The sequence below is a fragment of the Lates calcarifer genome, unplaced genomic scaffold, assembly GCF_001640805.2.
Source record: "Lates calcarifer isolate ASB-BC8 unplaced genomic scaffold, TLL_Latcal_v3 _unitig_4032_quiver_1646, whole genome shotgun sequence".
NCBI classification, from domain to species: Eukaryota; Metazoa; Chordata; class Actinopteri; family Centropomidae; genus Lates; species Lates calcarifer.
Window position 1 is genome coordinate 1 of NW_026116663.1, and position 10,258 is coordinate 10,258.

Genomic DNA, 10,258 nt, shown 5'->3' on the forward strand with positions numbered 1-10,258 from the left:
GGTGTGTTTTATCTTTATCAATTGTAGTTAAGCCTCATCAGTTCTCTCAGAAAGGGGACAAGTTATGTGGGCTTGGTTGTATAGACATTTCAGAGAAAAATGAAAGGACATTTTTCAGAAGTAGGCCAGTGTACAATCAGTTCTCAGGGTTGTATAAGAAGCTTGGTGATATTTTAGGCTGTAGGCAACAACCAGAGAAGTGTTTATTTTGAGAAATGTTCTTACCTGACATTCTTCTCTCAGATCAGAGCGCTCTGCTGGAAACAACCATTTATCTATTGATTTTTTTTATTTTTTGATTTTTGCACATTTTTAAAGATGGTTTTTAGGATAAGAAAAAGACAAAACCCTGCAAATGGAAGACATTTCATTAGATGTTTTACTGATTACATAAGGTATATTGACAAAATAACAGGTAGATATTGGACTTTTATTAAAGTAAAGCCTTGTTCAATTAGCATTATTTGCCTCTGACATGATGGATATGATGTAGATTGATATGATTCATTGATAAACACACTTAATGTGAAGCTGATCACAGTGTTGGACTTTTGGAGGCACTGAACCTGAAGTTATTCAATACAATTTTGATTAGATTTTACAGAAGTCATGTACACAAATAACAGATAGTCACCAGCAGTCCAAGTGCTATTTTAAGTTGCACACACTAAATGTTTTGCAGCTTTACGTGTAATTTAAAATGATAAACAATTGAAAAAAAGCCTTCAGTCCAAAAGTACCAGTAGTAGCACTGACCTTCAAAACTGCAAGATGGTTGATCTCTAGTTAAAGCAGAATGCTTCTTTGCCTTGAAGGTCTCAGAAGACTTTTTTGACATTTTCCTCATGGAAAGCCTTTGGAAAAGGTAGTTTTAAGACACTACTTTGTGAGACAATTAACAGTGGTGCGTTAAGTCACAGTGACCTTGAATGAAGACAGAGGCACCATTTTGGAGTGCAGTACTCCTTCACTGCTTTATCTGCTTGACTCATTTAGGATTCTTTCTTTGACTTTTTCTTCTGGTGTGTTCATATCTAGACATGGCTCATAGGGTGTAGGATGGCTCTGGGTCTGTGAACTTTGACAGTCAGAAGAAGGAGGGGGAGGGTGTGAGCTGCAGAGAGGAAGGAGGATGAAAAAGAGAGATGGAAAAGAGGTAAAAGAAAGTATGATGAAGAAGAGAAGAGGTAGAAGAGAAGGAAAAGGAAGAGGAGGATAATGAAGTGGAATGTAAGGGGTGGGGCACCTCTGGTATGTTAGCCCTGCTCTCTCTGTGTGTGTATGAGTGTGTGTGTGAGTGTGTATGTGAGTCTAAACACCCTGCCATGAGTCAGTGAGTCAGACATGCGCAGCTGCTTCAGCTCTCAATCACACACCCGCAAACTGCTTTGAAACTAACTCTGTTGCCTCTCTCTTTGATTCTCTCTGTTTCTGTCTCTCTCTGACACACTCTGATTCGCCATTTTCCTCGAAGCGCCGCATAAGCCAGCTGCAATGAATGTAGAAACTCACAGATGATTTAAATTCATGAACACCTAAATGTTTTGTTTTCTCATCATGGTAGCACCAAAATAAAACACCTGCCTGATTGCCATTGCAGTTTTCAAAAAATTGGTTATATTAATATGTGTTTCTGTCAACTTTTGCTTTGTTTGTGGATGATTTATATTTGTGTAATTCTGTATTGGTATATTCTGGTACATTCTTTGGAAGAAGGTACATACATATTTTCGATAAGGAGCCCTCAAAGTTGTATTTTAAAAAACAGGCATGTATTGAGCAGGACATTTTAGAATTTAAAAAAATTCACTTGTCAGTGCCCACTGGTGGACAAGTTAGGTAAGGGTGTCACTGTTTCTAAGCGCTCTTAAACCTGTCATTACTGTACGAGAACATCTTCCTCTTTCTTCTTATCAGCCACCATATTTGCTAATACTGATATATCTGTGATAAGCTAATATCTGATGTTCTATCGTCCTGGCTGATTTATTGTTAGTGCTCGAATGCCAAGATAGCTTTTGCCAAGATAGTTCTAGCATTAAATGTTCATGTCATTATATATGTAAGTAAAGGATTTTGAAGTTTTGTAAATGGTGTTCTTTGTTCTTTGTTTTGTCTTTTCACTATGGTGGCTACGGTCATTGTGATGCTAAACTAACAAGTTTTGGTGTCTATTGGTGTGTGTTCTTTTGCATGTTGAACAGGTTGTAAAGCCCTCTCAAGTAATTTGGTGATTTGTTTAGATCTCAGTAAAACTGGCTTGACTTGACAAGACATGTTGCTGTGTCACATTAGCCTGCATTAGTAAACAGTTCTACCTTTTCAGACAATACATGCTGACTTTGAAAGTACGGAGAATCCCATTTTGTAAATAGTCACATCACTCAACAGTTGGACCCAAGTCAACTGTTGCCCATGGAAAGTGACAACTGTGAGTGTTAAAACTGACTTGCAAAGAAATCAAATGGTTAAAAGGTTTTTATCCCCCAGCAACAGTAAAATATTAATGCAAAACTGTATATGTACAGCCAGTGAACCAACAGACCTCCACCATTTTTGAGCCATTCTCAGAATCTCGGTAAAAGAGCAGTTGGGGTTGAGTGCCTTGCTGAAAGGCTACTCAGCAGTAGTTTTAGTAGGAGGAGGAGAGCATGTTACTCATTCTCCTCCAGACCAATCTCTCACCTAGTCCTTTTACTTCCTCCTCTCACTCCTCCTCGTCTTCCTCCGCTTCCTTCCTGCCCCCCAGCACACACCCCTCCCTCCTCCCCTCCTCCCCTCCTCCCCCTCTCCCCCATCCCATTCTTTGTCATCTCTTTGGGTGAATTCCCAGCTGACTCTGTTTGTCATGGCAAACCAACCAGTCGTGGTGACTGGGCTTGCAACTCACACTTCCTGTGTGTGTGGTTGTGTGTGTGTGTATGAGGAGACGCATGCGCAGTGTGTCTGTGTGTGTGTGTGTGTGTCTGTGTGTGTGTGTAGACAGCGACTGGCTGCATGAGCTTGTCAGCCTGGATTAGAGTCAAACACACTGCAGCCGATGCCTGTTTTCTTTCTTTCTTTCTGCCTTCCTTTCTGCCTTCCTTTCTGTCTTTCTTTCTGTCTTTCTTTCTGTCTTTCTTTCTAACTTCCTTGCCCTCTCTGAACGGCCAATAATGACACCATCAGCCAGTTTGATCAGATAGAGAGATGTATTTAACTACTGGAATATGTATGTTTAAGGAATCTACTGTGGCTTTGTCACCATTGCTCTGGTTCTCTCTCTTTTCTCTCCTACTGTATGTTTCTCACCCCCCAGCCTGCCCCACCCCCTCACTATGTAACTCAATGTGCTATTCTAACATGGCAGGAGGAAGGAGGGGTGGAGGGGGGTTGGGCTTTAAATCTGGCCTATGATCCTGTGGTACAGCAGGGAACGCTGCTATTACATAACTTAGTATGTGTGTGCATGTGTGTGTGTGCTAGGCTACAGTATGCAGTGGTGAGGCTCCCGTTGCAGCTGCTCTTGGTTTCAGTATATGTTTTTTTTAAAAATCCCCTGTTGCAGTAAGCTTGTTGTGTTTAAACAGCTTCTTCTTCTCACCATGGTTAAGTTGCTGGGTTTCAGTCTGAAAACTTCACTGATGAATATACAGGATCTGTGTGTGAGGTGAGATGTGGTTTGACAGTGATGATGTGATGCTAAGATCCCTTTGTACTGCTGAATTTGAAACCACATCCAAAAACCCCAATAGTTAGGTGTGAAATTTTTTTGGCTTATTGGAATTATTTGAGGTGTATTTCTGGGCAGGGATCAAAAGAACATGTCAAATGAATGAGCCAAACAAGGATATACTCATTAATTTTGGATAATGTTAAATGCTGAAATGACGAGTTGATTAATTGATTAGCTGATCAATAATACATGAATTGTTAATTGGCAAAACATTTGTCGATTCCAGACTTTTGGACTGTTGGTTGGACAAAGTGAACAATTTGAATATATTACTTTAAGCTCTTTCAGAATCTGTGAGGGGCAGTTTTACTTATATCTGACCTTGTAATTGAAATTTTAATGGATTAATCAGGAAAATAATTGTCTAATAATAATCAGTTGACAGTTTAAGATAGAATCGACAGTTTTCATGTTAACATCTTCTAAGTCCAGTGAGAATTGAACTCCTGTCTCTGTGGTTTTGTGTCTTCCAGATATATGTTTGGTAAAGGTGCGAAGCGGAAGCTGGACGAGGATGAAGAGGGCTGGAAGGCAAAACGCTGGAGGCGTCGGTGGCGGGAGGGGGACTAGGCTTTGGTCCAGAGGGCCTGTCGAAGGTGTCATACACCCTGCAGCGCCAGACCATCTTCAACATCTCCCTGATGAAGTTGTACAGCCAGCGGCCGCTTGGTGAGCCCAGCCTAGAGCGCCGTGTCCTTATCAACAACATGCTGCGACGCATCCAGGATGAACTCAAGCAGGAAGGCTCCCTGCGGCCACTGCTCCTGCCGCCGTCGCCACCACCCCGACGACCCCATGGATGAGGGCTTCCGTGAGGCGCCGCCCTCCTTTGGTGTTTTGTCAGCGGCAGCAACAGCACAGGTATCCCAGCCTTCTACGCTGTTGATGCCGGTGATCGCTCCACCGCCTTCACCCCACCCAATGGTGCCTCCCAACTGCCAGGCAAACCAGGCCTGTCCCGGCCGTGTGGAGGCCTGCCCCGCCCCACTGGAAGCCTGCCTCACTCCAGCCTCTTTACTGGAGGAGGACGGTGGAGATTCAACCTTTTGTGTTCCATCCCCACCCACTCCTCCTCTGTCGCCTCCCCCAGTGCAGTCTCCCCCGTTACCTTCGGCACTTCTGAGCCAGGTGTCCCCCAGGGTCCCTGCGTCTGCCTCGTCCAGTGACGGTTTCCCCTCCACTCTGAGTGACATGGAGTTGGGTCCTCCCACAGCCATAACAAGGACAGCAGCAGCTAATACTACGACCGTGACTACCTCCCCAGCTCCCACGCCACTCACCCGGCCCTCCCAATTAGCACCCCTCTCCCCAACACCCGCAGGCCCACCCAGAGACTGCAGGACCATGGGTGCTAAACCAGAGGCACCTGGTGTCTTACTAGCAGAAGCTCGCTGTGGCGAGCTCCGGCCGATGGACCCTCTGCCCACACTGCCCCCTGGTAGCTTAGTAGACTCCTCTTGTCCTTCCTCCCCTCCTTCCTCTGCCTCACCCTCGGGGTTTCTCTCAGACTTGGCGCTGGACGATGTCCTGTTCGCCGACATCGACACGTCCATGTATGACTTTGACCCCTGTATGACAACGGGGACTGTGGGCGTGACGGCAGGTGGCAGCCTCACCAAACTGTCACCGGTGGTGACGACAGATGACCTCCTCAAATCACTGGCGTCGCCATACAGCAGCTCCGCCCCCCAGGTTTCAGCCAATCAGCCTTTCAAAATTGATCTGACAGAACTGGACCACATCATGGAGGTGTTGGTGGGTTCGTGACTCGCAGATACCACCACCTCAGAAACACACACAGTTTAATCTGGAGAACAGACTGGAATGAAAATTTGGGATCGCTTTGGGGGTTTTCTTGGTTGTTGTTTTTATGTTTTTTTTTTTGTTTTTTTTTTACTTACTTCAAAGGTCGGTAATTGTAAACATCAATGGTGATGTCAATTAGTACTACTATGACAACTACTACTACTACACAACACTGTGCATGCACTGTGCTCGCCTTTCCAAATATGGAAATGAAGTAACTGGGAAACAAAGACAGAAATGAGTTTGTATTTCTATACTTGTGAGGACCTCCATTGACTCCATTCATTCCCTAACCCTAATTTAAACCTAATCCTAGTTCTAATCTTTAACCTGAACCTAAGCCTTAACCCCGAGGAGTAACTGTAAATAGAAAAAAAAGGAGGACCGGCAAATTGTCCTCATTCTGGAGGATTTTGCGATCATTATATCCTTGTGAGGACTTCTACCTCTCACAGGTAAAGAAATACAATTGAACACAGATAAATATAACATTACATAACATGCATACACACACACACACACACACACACACACTGAATTCATGGCTTTTAGCAGATGAGTGCCTTTCAAAATGACCACTTATTCAATTCCTGTTTTTTACAGTATATATATATTTTTTTTTACTAGTTCTTTTCACTTTAACAGCCTAGAGAGGTCACTCCTCAGTGTTTTTTTTAATTTATTGTATTGTATTAAAACTATAATTAAAAAAGGTAATTTGTTAAGATCAAATAATAATTATTTAATCTTATTACAGATGCTATGTTTTATTTGTTAAGCAAGCATAAAAAGGTTTTACGAGAAATGCATTGTTTTACCAGTGTGCTACATTACATATTAGCTTGGCTATATAATTATGCTTTGGGAATAGCTCCAAAACACATCACCTAGTTGTTTGTTTAACTCTTTAGCTAGTAGGAAATGTCTGTTCTTGTACACATCATGTCTATGAATTCAGTTCAGGACTTTTTTTTTTTTTTTTTTTTTGCTTTCTTTCCTTATTGGCAGGCACATATAACTGTGCTGGATGCTATTTTACATGAGCTTGGTCATGTAAAGTATGTGCTAGTTATCATGCTTCAGTTACAGCAGAATTCAAATGAGATACACCCACAGGAAAGCTAGATGTGTTTACATTGGAAGTGGCAACAGTGCCAGCACCAACTTTTGCTTCCCAGTCGGATGTATATAATCTGAAAAGTCTAACCTAAGCACAGACTTTGGGCTCTAAACACATGTTAAATTTGGACTTGAAACAGCTATCACAGATTGCAGGGAAAGTCATCGTGGCACCAGCGTGGCTCCATAGAATTTCTCAGAATCACACAAAGAAAACAGAATATTTTTGTAGAAATGCCTTCTGGTTCGATTCATACAGAATTAGCAACATGAGTGACAGACAAATTACAGCACAGTATTACACACATCCCATATTTGCAGAGTATGTTTACTTGTGTTTAGAATAGGGGCCCTAGATGCCAAATCTCAGAGCTCTGCCTACTTCTGTACATTGTGCAGTACAGTTTTGAGGTTAACCCCAAAGCTCATGGATGTTTAAAACACATCTGATAGCCCAAGGGCTAAATCTGTCTGGTAAATAATTTGAATGTATTTCACTGAAGTAAGAAACTCAAACCATTGTATCAATCTGATATCACAACCATGCAAAAAGACTCATTTGTGTTAAAACACTACCCGCTCTCACAGGCCACTATGCATGATTTTGCTACAAAAAGACAAAATGTGATGGCTAAGTGCAGCATCTAAGACAGGGTCTCATGAGGAGTCATAAGCTCCACATGTTTTTCTATCCCAGCAGACTACACTTAATTGGAATCAATTCTTCATTTGTCAGTCAAATGCTGTGTCCACAGTTGAGCCTTTATACGTTATGTGTGCTATCAGTTGAATTTAAAAATGTAAAATCCTCTTCATACACCAATCTGGCTATTAACTGTGGTGCTCCACGTGAAACGAGATAAGAATGCATGGAAGAGCTTGTGCAGTAGATGCAAAAAGCTGAAAATCATTCTCAGTCTACCCTCTCAGACTGCTGACCTTCATTTAGAATGAATGGATCTCCAGCCACATAAAAAACTTTTGCAAGGATTTTTTTTTTTTTTTTTGCATGTGTGTATATCAGTGTCACATATTTATCCATGGGACATAGCCCATTCTGAAATGGACCAACATATTGGCACCATGATAACTGTATTTTGATTGTTAGAAAAGGCCTGCAGTGGACACAGGCGTTTGCAATTCACAGACATAGCAATGTTCTTTTCAAAGTCAAACTGCAGAACCACAACGTAGTACAGATTTAAGCTTAAGTGCAGATACATGGCTTGTTTTTAAGAGTTGATACAACAAAATAAAAAGTTAGAACATGCCTTTTGCTAAAATATTTAGATAGACCATAAGTTGGCCAAAGTCAGACTGATTTCCCTGCTTCTTTTAACCAGATCTTAACAAATGGGTTCAAATGTGTAAAGAAATGACTACCCTGGGGTACTTTTACTCATTAATATTCAGTGCATTTCAGGACTTGTTACATGGTCAAATGTTGTAATTGCCTTGAGGTCACTTTTTGTGAAATTGGATCATTTAATTGTTGAATATCAGTACCAGCTCCTGAAGAAAACAATCTGGTACGTAAATGTTCCACTGCTACTGCCTGCTGCAGATGAGAGCAGAGTAGTAAGCCAGATGAATGATGAGTTAAAATAAAACTAAAACGTTCCACAGAAGGAGAGAAATTGAAAGTCACCACAAATAACACCTTACACATTGTGCATAATAAATTGATCCAGTGATGATATATGAGATATTGATGAGTGCAGTTATAATGATCGTTTTAACCTTTTCTTTCACCAAACATTGTATATTGACATTATACATATCATCTACATTTGTCTAGCTATTCTCAGCAGCATAAGAGAAAGATGCTACAGACACCACAATTATCCAGAAATCCAGGGCACTTCATCAACAGGTGTTGGAAATAATTTAGGGTGTACTTTTCCCTCAGAATTTGTTAAATAAAAAATAACACAAGAAACTGTATACACCTCTGTGTCTGTGAACACAGCCTTTCCATGGTGTAAAATGGTATGTTAATGGTATTTCTAGCAGAGGTCCTAACTGATGGTACTCAGTAGCTATTAATGGGACAAAATGCGTTATCTGCATTACACTCTGACTCATCTTACTGTGTTAGCCAAGAGCAGTGAGGCCGGAGTGACTTTTAAACTTGTTCCAATGGAAGATCAGTAATTTTCCAGAGTGCATTTGACCTCAGCTAGTATGGAAATGAACTGCATTGTAACTGAATTCAAAGCAGAGTGTGAGCCGAGCAGATAGCAGCACCAACTAATACAGTTTGAAGATGACTGTGTCTTGTTTCTTTCACTATGTTTGACTTTTGGAGTGCTTGTTTTTTGTCAATGAAGTTATTTATTCATATTGTTTTGTTTTCTCTGTGTAAATATATTTATTTTGGATATGAAGTGAACATTTGGATTGTAAATGCGTGTACAGAATGTGTGGTAGGAATGTACTTCAGATAGGAATGTATCTGAGTGTGGAATTATGGGTGGAAGCCATTTTTTATATACATAGGTAGTTATATTATCTTGTTTATTTGTTTTGTTTGTTGCTATGTTATTGATTTTTGTGGGTCGGTGGCCACAACTTTTTACATCTTTTGTACTCTTTTGTTCATCATTTTCCAGTTAAAGGCGAACAGTTCATGCAGCAATACTCAAAAACCCGTCTCCAACCTTCAGATGTCAAGACTCCAAAGCCTGTCATAGACGCTTCAATGCCAAAAGTAATGTACATAGTATGAACAACATTCGAGCTCCTGAGACTTTTTTGATCAGTGTTTGTTAACGAATCTGTTTTAGCGCTGTCTGAGCGTGCAGCAGTTCGATTTGCCAGGAAAGACTGACTGCAGTCGAGGCTGATTCCCTCTATGAAGGCTGTATTTTACACAGACCTCAGAGCTGTGCCTTTTTCTATGCAATAGAACACACACAGAGAGAGAAACTATCAGCTGATCACTGTATTAGGATCCAAATGTGGACTGTAGATAAGATATATATGTGTGTATGTATAAATCTGTATCTATATAGATATAGATATATATACACACACACACAAGATAAATGGACAGCTGTCTATGAATATTTGAAACAGTCTTACTTTTGTAGTTTTATATATATGTATAAATATATATATACAATAAACTGTAAAAAGAGATTGTCTTGTGTCTCCTCACTTTGTAATATACATGCATGTATAGAAGGTCACTGATGTTCATATTTATATAATTAGCTACGGTTAGACTAGTTTGTGCTTTTAATAAAAGCTAAAGGTTTCAGCCATATCTTGTGGCTTTGCTCGGCAGATGGCATTTCTCAGGTTTCATTGAGATGGTTTAGTTTGTTGTCATGGAATCACTGTCACATGATAAGAGGTGGGTGTATATACCGTATGCGCTGCTTCAGAAATGACAAGCAAGTAAATCTTGCATTGAGAATTATATCACAGTGATATGAAAATATAACCATAAAGTCACATAATTGGAAGGTACAATTAAGAATGTTGTTTTAAAAAGGGTTTATGATCACCTTTTAATGCAGACCTGGTTACAATCAAAGTACCGCATTTGAAAATTCAGTAAGTTTAGCCACTGCAAAAGTTTTTTTCAGATGTTCACCACATCTGATAACAAGT

General features: G+C 40.6%; 1 pseudogene across 1 annotated transcript; it reads left to right on the plus strand.

Annotated features, from left to right (window-relative positions):
• Nucleotides 1–4,086: 4,086 nt before the first annotated feature.
• LOC108895741 (SERTA domain-containing protein 2-like) lies at nt 4,087–9,781 on the plus strand (annotated as a pseudogene). The gene has a single exon (XR_001963005.2). The product of XR_001963005.2 is annotated as an SERTA domain-containing protein 2-like (transcript).
• Nucleotides 9,782–10,258: the final 477 nt, after the last annotated feature.